Here is a 14,505-nt window from a genome sequence, read left to right as displayed (position 1 = left end):
AGCTTTGTTGCACTTATTTTATTGTCTACTGTTTCAGATTTTATGCTCAGACACATGCTCTTCTTTGTTAGGTAGCCACCTGAGCCTGGAATTTCTGGCATTTATGTCCTCTGGGAGGGGGTTCAGCCTCTCTTTCTCTCAGAAGGGGGCTCTTCTGCCATGGGAAAGTGAGACACCCAACCCATGGGTCCTTCCAGGGCAACTTCTGGAGAGAGGCCTGGTGAGGTCTGCACCTGGATGCTAAGGTCTTCCTGATCAGTGCCATGGGGAAGGGGACTTTGTGGGCTCCCTAGTGTCTTGTGACTCTGGGTGGTCTAGGTCTTTGTCCAGGGGTCAGGCCAAGGCCCAGCATGACAGAGTGTGCAGAGATTATTATTGTGTATAAATTAGCACTGCATCTTTGAAAAGCAGGAAATCACTCTTTCAAATTAATGAAATTTTCTGCATGTGTGTATACAAATAAAGCAGAGAAACATTTAAGGAGGGAACACAAATGAAGGAAAAATCAAGAGGCCTTTAAAAGGAGAAAAGAGGAGGGGGTGTCAGACAGCAAGGGAAAGAATTCCTAATGTAGGGAGGAAGGGGAGGGAAGCGTACAGTGACAAAGAGAAAGGCAAACAAAGAAAGCAAAACAATAGGAAGCCAGTAAATGAAATTAATATCCTGGCCTGTTTGAAGTGCTCTGTCAAAAGTTACTTCAGGTGGAATGACTGCCTGTCAAAGAAGCAAGAAAAGGCTCTCCTTTCCTGGCTCCTCAGATGGTCACACTCCAGGACCCGCTGGGAGTCTCTTCAGACAGAAACTAATCCCTAGGACCGATTGCCCCTTCAGGCTGGTGGTGGGGTTTTTTGCAGGTGTATTCCGCAACCTGTCATTGGTGCAATAACAGGGCATTAGCGATGGATTTATGCTGAACCATCCACACATCATTCCATTTTATTTGTTGTTCTGTGATGCTACTCTGGTACTACCACATTTTTTGCCGTCTGGAGAGATCCTCTTGCACAGTAGCACAACAAAAGTAGGAGGGGACAGCCTGGAACATTTGTGATATGAAAAGTTACAGGATTTCACCAGGAAGTTACAGGACAGACACAATGAAAATGAAGCAATGTCTACCCTGAAACTTTTGCAGGCAGCAAACAGTATTGAAAGTGGGATTGTGTATCACCATCCTCATACCATCATGAGCACAAATCACCATGAGAGGACAATAAAAAGAACGTCAGAGGGAGCCCCTAAGCAGATAAAAAGCTTCTGATGAAATTCTTCGTTGTTAAACAAGGGGGGAGGGAATAGCCATAGTCCTCCACAAACACATGCTAGCCAACCTACAGAATAAGGATGCATAAGAAATGGCCTTAGACAGAGTCAGCTCAGCGGTCAGTCTAATCCAGTAACACCAACACTCTCTCTAAGAGTGAACTTTGAACTTGGGTGGTTGAGTGTCCAGCAGGTTAGGAGAGAAATGAAGCCATTCCAGATTAAGGTTGTAGCTTCTACATACTTGGGGGACTCCCTGGGTATGCAGAAGTATGCACATTTGGAAATTAAAAGATGGGGGGGAAGAATAGAAAATGACCTGAACAAGTAAACTTTCAGTCCATAAAAAAGCATGTGCTCTGCTACTGAGCTCTGGGTGTTAATATGACACCGACATTCAGCAGCTCATGTTCCCTCTGCCTTGCTCTGAGTCCATGCCAAGCCCTGTAGATTATCTGGGTTTCCCAGCTGATCAAACAGCAACCAAGGGAAGCTGTACATCTAGTGTCTTGCTAGTTGGCATCCAAATTAATACTATGAAAGCAATGGATACATTAGGGGTGGGAAACCAATGGCCCTTTCAAGATGTTTTTGGACTCCAGATCCCATCAGCCCCAGCCAGCATGGCCAACAGTCATAGGGGTGATGGTAGTGGTAGTTGTCCAACAACATCAGGAGGACCACAGGTTCCCCATTCCATCCTATGCTACACCCTTACTTGGGCTTTATTGATTGAAATAAAGTGCTATTAAATTAAACATACATGTAAATGGCCAATTGCCAAGAAAATCCAACACGGTCACATTTGACTTCAAAAGAGGAAACTTCACAAAAATGAGGGGATTGGTAAAAAGAAAGCTGAAAAACAAAGTCCAGAGGGCCACATCACTCGAAAATGCTTGGAAGTTGTTTAAAAACACTATATTAGAAGCTCAACTGGAGTGCATACCGCAGATCAGAAAAGGTACCGCCAGGGCCAAGAAGATGCCAGCATGGTTAATGAGCAAAGTCAAGGAAGCTCTTAGAGGCAAAAAGTCTTCCTTCAGAAAATGGAAGTTTTGTCCAAATGAAGAAAATAAAAAAGAACACAAACTCTGGCAAAAGAAATGCAAGAAGACAATAAGGGATGCTAAAAAAGAATTTGAGGAGCACATTGCTAAGAACATAAAAACCAACAACAAAAAATTCTATAAATACATTCAAAGCAGGAGACCATCTAGGGAGGTGATTGGACCCTTGGATGATAAGGGAGTCAAAGGTGTACTAAAGAACGATAAGGAGATTGCAGAGAAGCTAAATGAATTCTTTGCATCTGTCTTCACAGTGGAAGATATAGGGCAGATCCCTGAACCTGAACTAACATTTGCAGGAAGGGATTCTGAGGAACTGAGACAAATAGTGGTAACGAGAGAGGAAGTTCTAGGCTTAATGGACAATATAAAAACTGACAAATCACCGGGCCCGGATGACATCCACCCGAGAGTTCTCAAAGAACTCAAAGGTGAAATTGCTGATCTGCTAACTAAAATATGTAACTTGTCCCTTGGGTCCTCCTCCGTGCCTGAGGACTGGAAAGTGGCAAATGTAACGCCAATATTCAAAAAGGGATCCAGAGGGGATCCTGGAAATTACAGGCCAGTTAGCTTAACTTCTGTCCCTGGAAAACTGGTAGAAAGTATTATTAAAGCTAGATTAACTAAACACATAGAAGAACAAGCCTTGCTGAGGCAGAGCCAGCATGGTTTCTGCAGGGGAAAGTCCTGTCTCAGTAACCTATTAGAATTCTTTGAGAGTGTCAACAAGCATATAGATAGAGGTGATCCAGTGGACATACTGTACTTAGACTTTCAAAAAGCGTTTGAGAAGGTACCTCACCAAAGACTTCTGAGGAAGCTTAGCAGTCATGGAATAAGAGGAGAGGTCCTCTTGTGGATAAGGAATTGGTTAAGAAGCAGAAAGCAGAGAGTAGGAATAAATGGACAGTTCTCCCAATGGAGGGCTGTAGAAAGTGGAGTCCCTCAAGGATCGGTATTGGGACCTGTACTTTTCAACTTGTTCATTAATGACCTGGAATTAGGAGTGAGCAGTAAAGTGGCCAAGTTTGCTGATGACACTAAATTGTTCAGGGTTGTTAAAACAAAAAGGGATTGCGAAGAGCTCCAAAAAGACCTCTCCAAACTGAGTGAACGGGCGGAAAAATGGCAAATGCAATTCAATATAAACAAGTGTAAAATTATGCATATTGGAGCAAAAAATCTGAATTTCACATATACGCTCATGGGGTCTGAACTGGCGGTGACCGACCAGGAGAGAGACCTCGGGGTTGTAGTGGACAGCACGATGAAAATGTCGACCCAGTGTGCGGCAGCTGTGAAAAAGGCAAATTCCATGCTAGCGATAATTAGGAAAGGTATTGAAAATAAAACAGCCGATATCATAATGCCGTTGTGTAAATCTATGGTGCGGCCGCATTTGGAATACTGTGTACAGTTCTGGTCGCCTCATCTCAAAAAGGATATTATAGAGTTGGAGAAGGTTCAGAAGAGGGCAACTAGAATGATCAAGGGGATGGAGCGACTCCCTTACGAGGAAAGGTTGCAGCATTTGGGGCTTTTTAGTTTAGAGAAAAGGCGGGTCAGAGGAGACATGATAGAAGTGTATAAAATTATGCATGGCATTGAGAAAGTGGATAGAGAAAAGTTCTTCTCCCTCTCTCATAATACTAGAACTCGTGGACATTCAAAGAAGCTGAATGTTGGAAGATTCAGGACAGACAAAAGGAAGTACTTCTTTACTCAGCGCATAGTTAAACTATGGAATTTGCTCCCACAAGATGCGGTAATGGCCACCAGCTTGGATGGCTTTAAAAGAAGATTAGACAAATTCATGGAGGACAGGGCTATCAATGGCTACTAGCCGTGATGGCTGTGCTCTGCCACCCTAGTCAGAGGCAGCATGCTTCTGAAAACCAGTTGCCGGAAGCCTCAGGAGGGGAGAGTGTTCTTGCACTCGGGTCCTGCTTGCGGGCTTCCCCCAGGCACCTGGTTGGCCACTGTGAGAACAGGATGCTGGACTAGATGGGCCACTGGCCTGATCCAGCAGGCTCCTCTTATGTTCTTATGTTCTTAAAGACTACAAACCTGTTGCTAACTCTTTGGTTTGTAGATATGACTCATTTGGGTACAATCTATAGACAGGGCCCAGCTCTTCTTAGGCCAATAATCCTATGGGATTGCATAGGTGTCATCCATCTCACAATCAGTGGTCTCCACAGTTAGTGCACTCCACTGTGTGGAAGCCAAAAACTACACAGTTTTCTTCCCTGTGTGTGAAAAAATCAAGACTCCCAGCCAACCTCCCGGCAAAGAGAGTGGATTCATCCCCTTCCCCTTTTCTCCATCTCTTTATTTACTTCAGTCCAATTTCCATGAATGAATCTTCCCCAGCCTGTTCTTTTCATAGAGAGATGGCCACCTCTGAGCCCATTTGTCTGCTGCAATTATTTCCCTGCATCCCTGACAATTAAGTGATGCCAGCTTCCTAAAGCAATTATAGAGATACCATGTAAGCCCAGCTGTAAGGCAGGGGGATTTTCTGGTAACTGCTCCAGGGTTGTTGTGTCAACTCATGAATCCTGCCCAGACATCAGGAAAACCCAGGACTCCCTTTCCAGGGAGATCTGTTAAGCTATGTAGTAGAATGAGGAAAAGAAAACAAGAAAGGCCCATCCCCTCACAAAGTGATTTGTTTCTGTCATGGTTTCTCTGGCGTGGGGTGGGGTTCGCATCTGAAACAGGCTCTGGCAGCAGGTCCTGCAAGTTTGTGGGGAAATATTCTTGGAGAATATGCAGTGAATTTTCCAGAAGACTTACACATTCAGGTAGAATTGCCCAGACTGGATTTGTGGGGCCTGGAAGTGGACCCTGCCTTTCAAGAATTCCTTGCAGTCCTGGCCAAAGCCAAAACCGTTTTCAAACAGAACATTCTCCCGGCCCCAGCAGGGAAGGGCTTTGTGCCATGATTGCTGGAGCAGCCAGTCCTCCTTCCCAGCGGATGCCTAATTAGAACATATTAAAGTCACTGCGCTGCAAAGAAGAGGCCGACCAAGAGTGTTCTGTTTCCCCATCCTTCCTCCCCCACACACCTCGGGGCAAGGGGGAACCTCCCTTTGCTCTGTAACAAGAACTCCCATACTATGGGCTGCAAAAAGCAGCTGCCCTTGAAATGGGAAGACATGTGGAATTCTTGCAGGGAAGAGTCTAATGTGATCGGTTCCTATTATCAATCTGGAAGACAATCCAGGGTGCTCCCTATAATAGGGGCAAACAGAAGAATCAGTGGCCATTTTTTCAGTGGCTGCTGGGATTATTGCACAGAATGCTAGATGGATTCATGTCTCATGCGCATAAGTGAGGGTGCAAAGGATGCTAGTGGCAGCAGTAGGGAACAAGGGAGGAGGAGTTTAGTGCAAGTTTAGTGACGCCTTAGCAGCTGCTGAGAGCTCCTGACTATGCCATCTTGCTTTGTGAACTTTAAACACATTGGAGGACCATGGGGATTCTAGTAAGAATAAAAAATTAAGTAGACCACACAAGTCAGCCCACTCCTGCCTTACAGCACAGGGGTAGGCAATCAATATTATGTTCTCAATTCCAAGAGAGGGAGGTGGGATTTAAACAGGTCACAGAGAAGATATTACTTCAAATAGAGCTAGCCACTTTGGTGGCATGGGATCCCATTGTCCTGTAGTTTCATGGTCTCTCTGCACACCTCCCATAAGCAGACATCTCCATAATTTATACAGATTGCAGAATTCACCTTTTCTTAATTGAGAGAATCTGGGTTACCTTAATTCAGGATTTTAATGATTTAAACGTGGCTTTGATTATAATACATCTATCTTACAGATGGAGAAAATAACTGATAATATATTTACTTCCCTACTGAAACTGAATTCACTTGTTGGTGAGGGACAGTAAAAAAGAGGAAAAAAGTACAGAGAAATGTTAGCCTTATCAGTTAGGGTTGCATGTCATTAATTTATCTTTCCTTATATCAAGATAATCTCTGAACTTGATCATATATGGATTCAACCTACAATTATATGAAATTACACAGACACCTCCCCTCCCCGTAACCTGCCTGTGGCTGTGTAAGCACATTGGGTATCTTTATTTATTATTTTATTTAACAAACTTTATATACCGCTTACTCGACAAAAAACCTCTAAGCAGTTTACAAAGTTGGATGGTAGAAAAAGATGCCAGTTGCTGGTAGTGTACAAATCTCCCCTTGTGTTGTTTGGCACTAAGCACTCCCTAAACAAAAAGGGGAGTCCCTAAACTTAGAAACCTTGGCTGTTGCTTCTGATGTGGAATTAACTGAATCCTGAACCTGACTTACAATATTGTCTTCATACAGTTTCTTCTTCTTTTTTTTTACTGTAGCTCAAATAATAATGGCCTTCTTTTACTCCGGCTCGGCTGGACACATCCACAATAGCTAACAATATTAACAGCTGTTTAATAGCATGTTTCTAATATCCATCACTGCCCTCTAGAGGCATGATATTTATCATGACAGTGAAAACGTTTGATACTCAACAGTGTTGATCCATCACTACCTCCTAAAGCAAGGGTGAGGGAGCTGAAGCCCTCCAGATGTTGCTGGACTACACCACCCACCTCCCCCAACCATTGGTCATGCTGGCTGGGGATCATAGGAGCTGGGGCCCAACAACATCTGGAGGGCTACAGATTCTCCATCTGTGGCCTAGAGGATGGAGTTGTGATAGCCAAGCAATACAACCTTTTCAGACAGGCAGGCAGAGCAAACAAATCAGTAATCTCAACAGTCAATGATCTTTAAAGAAGGAGGGCGACTGCTTCAAAGGGTGCTTTTGCAAAGGGCTTTCAGACAGCCTTTAAACATCGGACCAAGCAGGTGAGCAGTGGTGGAGAGGTGCCCCAATGTTTAAAGGACAGGAGGAGGTGGCTGCTTCAAAGGGCTGTTTTCAGACAGACCCTGCACTCTAGTCTGAGTCTCTGGAGGCTCAAATGGGAGCACAGGGGCTGTCTCAAAGCCTTTGCAAGTCTCCCAATGTTCCCCTTTCTAAAACTCTGACATCCGGGTTTTAAAAGGGGAGTGTGGGAAGACTTGCAAAGCCAAGATTGGGCATTTAGAGGGGGAGCATGGAGAGACTTGCAAAGCTGTGCAAGGGATTTTGACAGGTGGGCAGTCCTGCCCACTTGTCAAATTGGACCCGCTAGGCTGATCCTGATAAGAATGTGGTCTGTGGAACCAAAAAGGTTCCCCCCTCCTGGCTTAGCATGTCATGCAAACCAGCCCTCTGCCTCACAAAGTCCTCTACCTACTTACAAAGTCAAAGTGTCCTGGATGTCAGGACTTGCATTTCTCTAAGTGATGCTACTTTGCCAATCCCCAGCACTAAAATGGGGACAGATTTGTTTTCTCTCCTGCTCAGTTTGAAATTTACACACTGTTCCTTTAAAAGAGTCAAAGTTACGATACTGCCAGGGAAGGAAGCAAAGCCAGAGAAACTCCTCAAAGCCTGTAAATGTTTATGACTGTACATGGACTGGGTGACAAGCAGAACAGAAGTCAGCTGGTAAGGCAATACGTCTTAACTGCTCAGCCTCCATCCTCTCTGCAGATAAAAAGATGATGCCTCCAGCAAAACTTGGAGCAGAACAAACTATGCAGCATGCGTTCAGCTTCTGTTATCCAATGTTCTGCATTATAAAGGAACACTCTGTGGACCCCATGAACTTGCCCATATTAGGCATAAAGGACTGAACTGGAGTTTGCTAATGCAAGAAGAAATCCTGGTGTGGGCCGGCTAAACCCAAGTTCAGCTTTTCTACGCTAGTTGAAATTAACTACAAGTAGATTGTTTAACTATTTAATTCATAAGGATGTCAATCTAAAATGTAAACCAAAACCCAACACACAGCAAACTGAACCTTATACAATGTCTGTATGACACAAAACATACGGAGGGGACGGCTAACACCTCAGAAAACAGGAATTAAATTCCCAAATAAACCTTGAAGGAATGAAAAACTGAGCCCAAACTAGCACAACAAAATTCAACAGAGATAGATGTAATGTTCTGCATTTCGGCAAAAACAATCGCAACAATAAAAACAATTGCACAGGTACAGTGTGGGAATGCTTGGCTTGACAGAAGTATATATAAAAAGCATCTCAGAACTGTAGTTGATTGCATGAACTGAAGGGGAATCACAAACGTGATGCAGCTGCAAAAAAGACTAAGGCGGTTGTAGGCTGCATGAATGGAACAGTAGTTTCCAAGTCACAAGACATAATAGTTTCACTTTCTTCTGCACTAATCAGACTTTGCCTGCACTAGTAAGACCTCACTTGGAGTACTATATCCAGTTCTGGATGCCTCACTTTAAGAAGAATCTAGACAAACTGGGAAGGGTTCAAAGGAGAGCAACAATGATGGTCAGTGGTATGAAAAAGAAATCCTAGGAGAAAAGTTTGGATTGTGTTTGTCTAGCCTTGAGAAGAGAAGACTGAGGGAGAGGGGTCATGGTAGAACTCTTCAAATATCTGAAGGGCTCTCAGGCTGTGCACACAACAGAGTGTTAATGTGCAACGGGGTTCAGACAGATCTGATTCCTACATGTGCGCATTTGTGTGTGGTCATCCACACAGAAACACTTTCAACTGAACTCCTTCTCAATGTTTCTTGTCCATGCTAGCGTGCGTTGCTTGATGGGGTTTAACTGCACTGGGTGGTGTTGTCCTCTTCCCTCAATTAGGACTTTCCCACCCTCAAGTACTAGAAACTTGAGGTCCGTTGTAGGCATGCGCGCAGGCATTTGTTTAGCTGTGTGCTGCCATTTTTTAATTTTTGAGATACATGTTTTCTAATATTCAGACTTGCACAAAATAGCAGGCTAAAAAGAAAAAGCCCACTGAAAAGTGCCTCAGCACCTGAAGTAGGAGATGTGGTGATAGATGGCACTTAGCAAGACATCACCACACATGTTTAAAAAAACACCACTACTTCAGTATATCCACAGTTGGGTAATGTGATTTTATGTTGGATTTTTTTCTTTATCACATTATCTATGGATTCAGAAAATCTGAATGAAATGCGGGGGAAATGCTGGCTAACCCTTGGATGAGAATGTCATGTGGACGAGATGAAAGACATGCACATGTGGGATGCATCAAATCCAGTTTAAACTGTGGTTGTGTACCCAGCCTCACGCGGAAAAGGATGAAAACCAGTTCTCAGCTGCCTCAGAGGACAGGAGTAGATCTAAATGCACTTAAGTTACAGAACGGTAGCTTTTAGTTGAACATTGTGAAGACTGCTTGATGATGGAACCTATTACAGAGGATGAACAGCCATCTGATGGGGATGCTCCAGCTTTGGATTTTCTGCTTCAAAGCAGGATGTGGAACTAGATGGGGACTGCCTCCAACTCTATATTTTTCTCTTTTCCCAATAATTCTATGCATCAATTACACATGAAAGCTATAAAACAGGAGAGTTATTGAAATGATTAGTTTTGACCCAGTGATGCCACATCACTTTTAAATCCCAGGCCTTCTCTATATAATGATACAGAAAATTAAAGATAATGCTAACACAAGGAAAGGAAGGAAGCAGATCCTATATTCCTCTAAACCCCCTCTCTTCCCAAAATAATATGCCCTTGTCCCACTGGGGTCTGGCCTCCTTCCACTGAGGCTGGCTCCAGCGGCTTTGCAGGAAGAAATGCTGACTCCAGGAATATACAGTCATTCTCCTCAAAAAAGAAAAAAAAAGACTTCTAAGACTTTAAAAGCACATTGGAGCCAATGGATGCAGGAGAATGGAGAGTACTCAATGCTGCCCTTTCCATCTCTTCTTCCAGGTGATGATAACCAAGGGCTGGTGGTGAGTCAACAGCAGGAGAAGACCTGTTCCTCTTTCTGTCTGCCATGAAAATGAAATGGTTTGCCTTCAAGTCGATTCCGACTTATGGCGACCCTATGAATAGGGTTCTCATGGAAGCGATATTCAGAGGGGGTTTACCATTGCCTCCCTCTGAGGCTGAGAGGCAGTGACTGGCCCAAGGTCACCCAGGGAGTTTCATGGTTGTGTGGGGATTTGAAACCTGGTACCACTACACCACACTGGCTCGCTGTCTCTGCCATGCATGCCTACAAAATGAAAGGCACCCGCTCTTTTGGTAGACACAATGGCTACCCGCAGAACCCCAGCATCCACTTCCCTAGGATTAACCACACTGCTCTTTCAGAGGCAATACATTAGTTTGGAGAGAGCATGAGTTTCTAGTGTTATACCCATCCCCCCACTCCCAAAGAACAAGAGCAGGTCCCCTTTCAGGGCAGCTAGAATCCAGGAGTCCATCTCCTCCTTCATACCTTACAGGCATATTATGGAATATTTTGTGTCTGGGTGTGAAGGGGTGGGCGGGGGAGGGCCCCCAATGAATGACCATTTTAACCTTAAAGTTCCTTCCAGTTGATAACTCCCTGATTCTGTAGGCTTATACACCGTACCTTTAAAGCACATTCAAAACACACACCCCGCAAGAATCCCTGGAACTGTAGTTTGTTATGGGTGCTGGGAATTGTAGCTCTGTCAGTGGTAAACTATGGTTCTTGTGCATTCATTACTTTCCAGAAAACAAACGGGTGCCTCATTTCAGCACCCCGTCAGCACAGCTTGGAAAAGTTACTTTTTTGAACTACAACTCCCATCAGCCCTAGCTAGCATGGCCACTGGATTGGGCTGATGGGAGCTATAGTTCAAAAAAGTAACTTTTCCAAGCTCTGCAATCCCCTTTGTCCATGAGATCGAGGTGATCATCAGAGAGGTCAACAAAGAGTGTGGGCTGCCCACGTTTTCACCGTCGAGTGGAGTGATTCTGATATGAGCTAGTGATGCTTGCCAAGGGCAGAAGAAACAGGGTCACAGGCGCAGTCCACTCCACAGTAATTAATGATAGTGTGCGTGTGTCATTATGTCGCCGAAAGATCCCTGATGCCTAAACGTTGCATGGCAAGCAACATGAGGGAGCAACTCTTTTTCTCGGTCTAACCGGGTACCAAAGATCTTCCGCAAAGTATATTTGCGGGTGGTTTATAACAGATGCTATTGGAGAGCGCTGGTTCATAGGGTCGCCCATAAGTCGTAATCGACTTGAAGGCATATAACACACACACACAACGTCACAACGAAGGAAAATCCCCGCTCACGAGAAAGTTTGAACCGGATCACCCCGACCCCCTTGCACGGTCGCTCTAGCCTAATGAACATTTCCATGAACAGAGGACGCAGAAGGGGAAAGGAAGAGAAACCCACCTGCAGCCCCAGCTCTGGAGGACCCTCACTCGCCTTGCCGTTGCCGCCGAACGGAGCGCCTATCCGGAATCTCGCCGCAGCCAAGGATGGGGAAAGAGTTTGTTGTTGTTATGTGCCTTCAAGTCGATTACGACTTATGGCGACCGATCCCACTAAATCCTGGGTGTCAGATCCCCGCAGTCCCCACTGGGTCTTAGTTCCGTGCGGCTGGCTTCTCTCTCCAGGGACTGGCTGAAGAGTGAGGGGCTGCCCCCCCCACTTCCTCCCGATCGCTCCCCCCCCCAACTTTCCCCAACCCGCAGTGCCGGCAACCAAACCAAAAGGGGAGGAGCTGGCTCGAGCGGCGGATCCAAAGTGGCTCCCGCAGGCGTCAAAAGTTGAAGCCTCCCTGGGTGGGGCATAGATCAATGCCTAGAGCCAGCAGAGGAGAAAGGCAGGAGCGGAGCGCAGGGCCCACGCCCGGGAGAGTGGAAGGAGCGCCGGGGAAAGCTAGCCAGCTGCCATCGGAGCGAGTTCTTGGCGGGCGAGGGCAGAGCCGAAGGCACTCGGTACGCAGAAGTGTCACAGCCACCGCCCTGCCCCACGTGCCCACTCCTAGCTAGCCAACCGACCTCGCCCTGCTGTCACCCGCTTTCCTCTTGCAAGCTCCTCTAGGTTTGGCCGTATCGACCGCTGCTCTCCACGTAAACACGAGTGGGAGAAGGGGGCAAACTTCCACCCTTTTGCCATTTGTAGGCTTTTTAGATGCTCTAACTGTTGCATCGCTTGTGTGTTTGCCACCCAGGGCTCCTTTGGCAGGAAGTGCGAGATATAAATTTAATAAATACATAAATAAAAAAGTTATGGATTGATAGATAACCAATTGTATGGTTAGGATGTCCATCCACGTCCAAAGCCACCCGTTGTGTTATGTGTCACCAGTTTCCCGTAACTAGGCTAGACTACTGCCATTGTGCATTCGCTTGAGAGAGTTTGGCCGGTGCAGTTTAGTGAGTCAGTAGCCCTGTAAAAAAAACGGGACGAACGGAGAGTCAGTGGCCTCGTAATGGCTACCGAGACTGGCAGGGGTGGTTCTCCAAGTGAAGAAATGCTCCAGTCCTACTCTTGAGCTGGAAAACAGGTGCTGAGGGGATGTTATGAACCCTCCAACGGCAAACCGAGGACTATGCCCCCCTTCAAGATAATGTAGTAGGGGGACCACTTATGCATTGCCAAAAAAACAAAAAACAAACGAGGACTCAGATTTGCATAAACGCTGTGCATAGGTTATTTGCATAGATGCAAATATAGGAAAAAATTCTGATCTTTTCCCCACAGTGGAGGACATGTGACCAGATGACTTGTGTGCCTGCTTAGTCCACTGTCTGGCTGATGTAAGTGTTGATGGGCAACTTCAAGTCTCCTGATCTCACTTCTGAAGGTTCTTTATCCTTACACTGGGCTTGGGCTGGACACTCCCTTAAACAGAGGACTCTCCTCTGGCAGCTCTTCGAACAGAGGACTATGAAGTAGGACACGTGGCCACTCCCTGGGGTAGCGAAAGAGAGAAAGAGTAATGAAATTGTGTTGCTTGATCTTGAACAGTGGCCTTTTGCAGAACCTTTGAAGGGAGGTGAGAGATGTCCTGGTTATGGGTATGAAATGTGTAATTATGTGACTGGGATTGGACATATGAGATAGTGTGATGGTTTGCCTATACCTAGAAAAAAAGCCCAGGGTACCTGGGGAATGCTTAGTTCTTCCAGCTTCTCTAGTATTTTTTGTGTGCACGCACATACACAACGCCTGTATATGTGCTTCTGAATGCCTTTCTCACACCTCCTGCCTCTGGCCTCCTCTGCTGGCAGTGGGGGTGGAGGAGATGCACACACCGAAGCAATATTACTCCCAGAAGGGCCTCCTTTTGCTAAAGCTCTATGGCCCCAGTATTTGCCATTTCTGTTGTCCATTCTTGGGCCTCCTTTGCAAGAGGGATGGGGGTGGAACAGGCGCGGGGGCCCTTTCTGACCTTGCAGTCTGCTAACAGAGGCTCAGTCTTTGGCGTGAGGTTCTGGGAAAGTTCATGGCTGCTCATGCAGCCAGCTCTTACTGTAAGGCATTCTCTCTGCCTCCCACTCTTGGCCAGGGTCGTTCTCCTTCTCCTGGCCCCAGCATCTGGCAGAACAGGTTACTGGCTGGTGATTCCCCCCCTCCCTGGCCCTGCAGCCTGCCTTTGCTCAGCTTCCAGAGTGCTACCTGCCTGTGTATTAAACTTTAAAATTCAAGTCTCTTCCAGTTGCTGGAGATCCACAGGGTCATGCATGCTATTATATTTATTAATTAGCCTCAGAGGAAGGCAATGGTAAACCCCCTCTGAATACCGCTTACCATGAAAACCCTATTCATAGGGTCGCCATAACTCAGGATTGACTCAAAGGCTGTAGTAGTTGGGGGGTTCTGTATGCTTATTTTATTTATTTATTATTTGATTTATATCCCACCCTTCCTCCCAGCCCTTCCTTCCTCCTCCTATTTCTGCAGGATATCTCTGTTTGTCTATCTATTTCTCTTTCTGTATATGTATGTATGTATAATACTCTTTTATATATTACAGAGTCAGACAATAGTTCCTACCTCACCCCCCCAATAGTTGCATGTGGTTTTCCAAAGGGATCTTTGCTTGTAATGTGTATACCTGTCCCACTCATGCCTGTGATAAGCAGGTTTTGAAAGTTTCTGAATTGTTTCAAAAGCCTGAAAAACCTGTTTGACAAAAGCAGACAGTGGGACAAAATTAATGTTCGTGTACACCATGGGATACAAAACCTTTTTACTTTCTACTCAAGGGCTGTAAGCACGGTAGTCACCCACAGCAAAGCATTTCCATT

At 45.5% G+C, this 14,505-nt stretch overlaps 1 protein-coding gene across 3 annotated transcripts in view; it reads right to left on the bottom strand.

Moving 5' to 3' along the window:
• Nucleotides 1–11,907, bottom strand: part of SEMA3B (semaphorin 3B) — a 54,254-nt gene extending 42,347 nt beyond the window's left edge. For 2 of the 3 annotated variants that reach the window (XM_061617813.1, XM_061617816.1), the window contains exon 1: nucleotides 11,639–11,906. The gene's annotated coding sequence lies outside the window, so the exon portion shown is untranslated. Of the gene's footprint in view, nucleotides 1–11,638 lie in introns of all 3 variants that reach the window. The other variant, XM_061617815.1, reaches the window with a different exon arrangement.
• Nucleotides 11,908–14,505: the final 2,598 nt, after the last annotated feature.

The sequence above is a fragment of the Rhineura floridana genome, chromosome 3 (genome assembly GCF_030035675.1).
Source record: "Rhineura floridana isolate rRhiFlo1 chromosome 3, rRhiFlo1.hap2, whole genome shotgun sequence".
In the NCBI taxonomy this organism is placed as follows: Eukaryota; Metazoa; Chordata; class Lepidosauria; order Squamata; family Rhineuridae; genus Rhineura; species Rhineura floridana.
The sequence above is the reverse complement of the archived record's forward strand: the minus strand, read 5'-3'. Positions and strand labels throughout refer to the sequence as shown.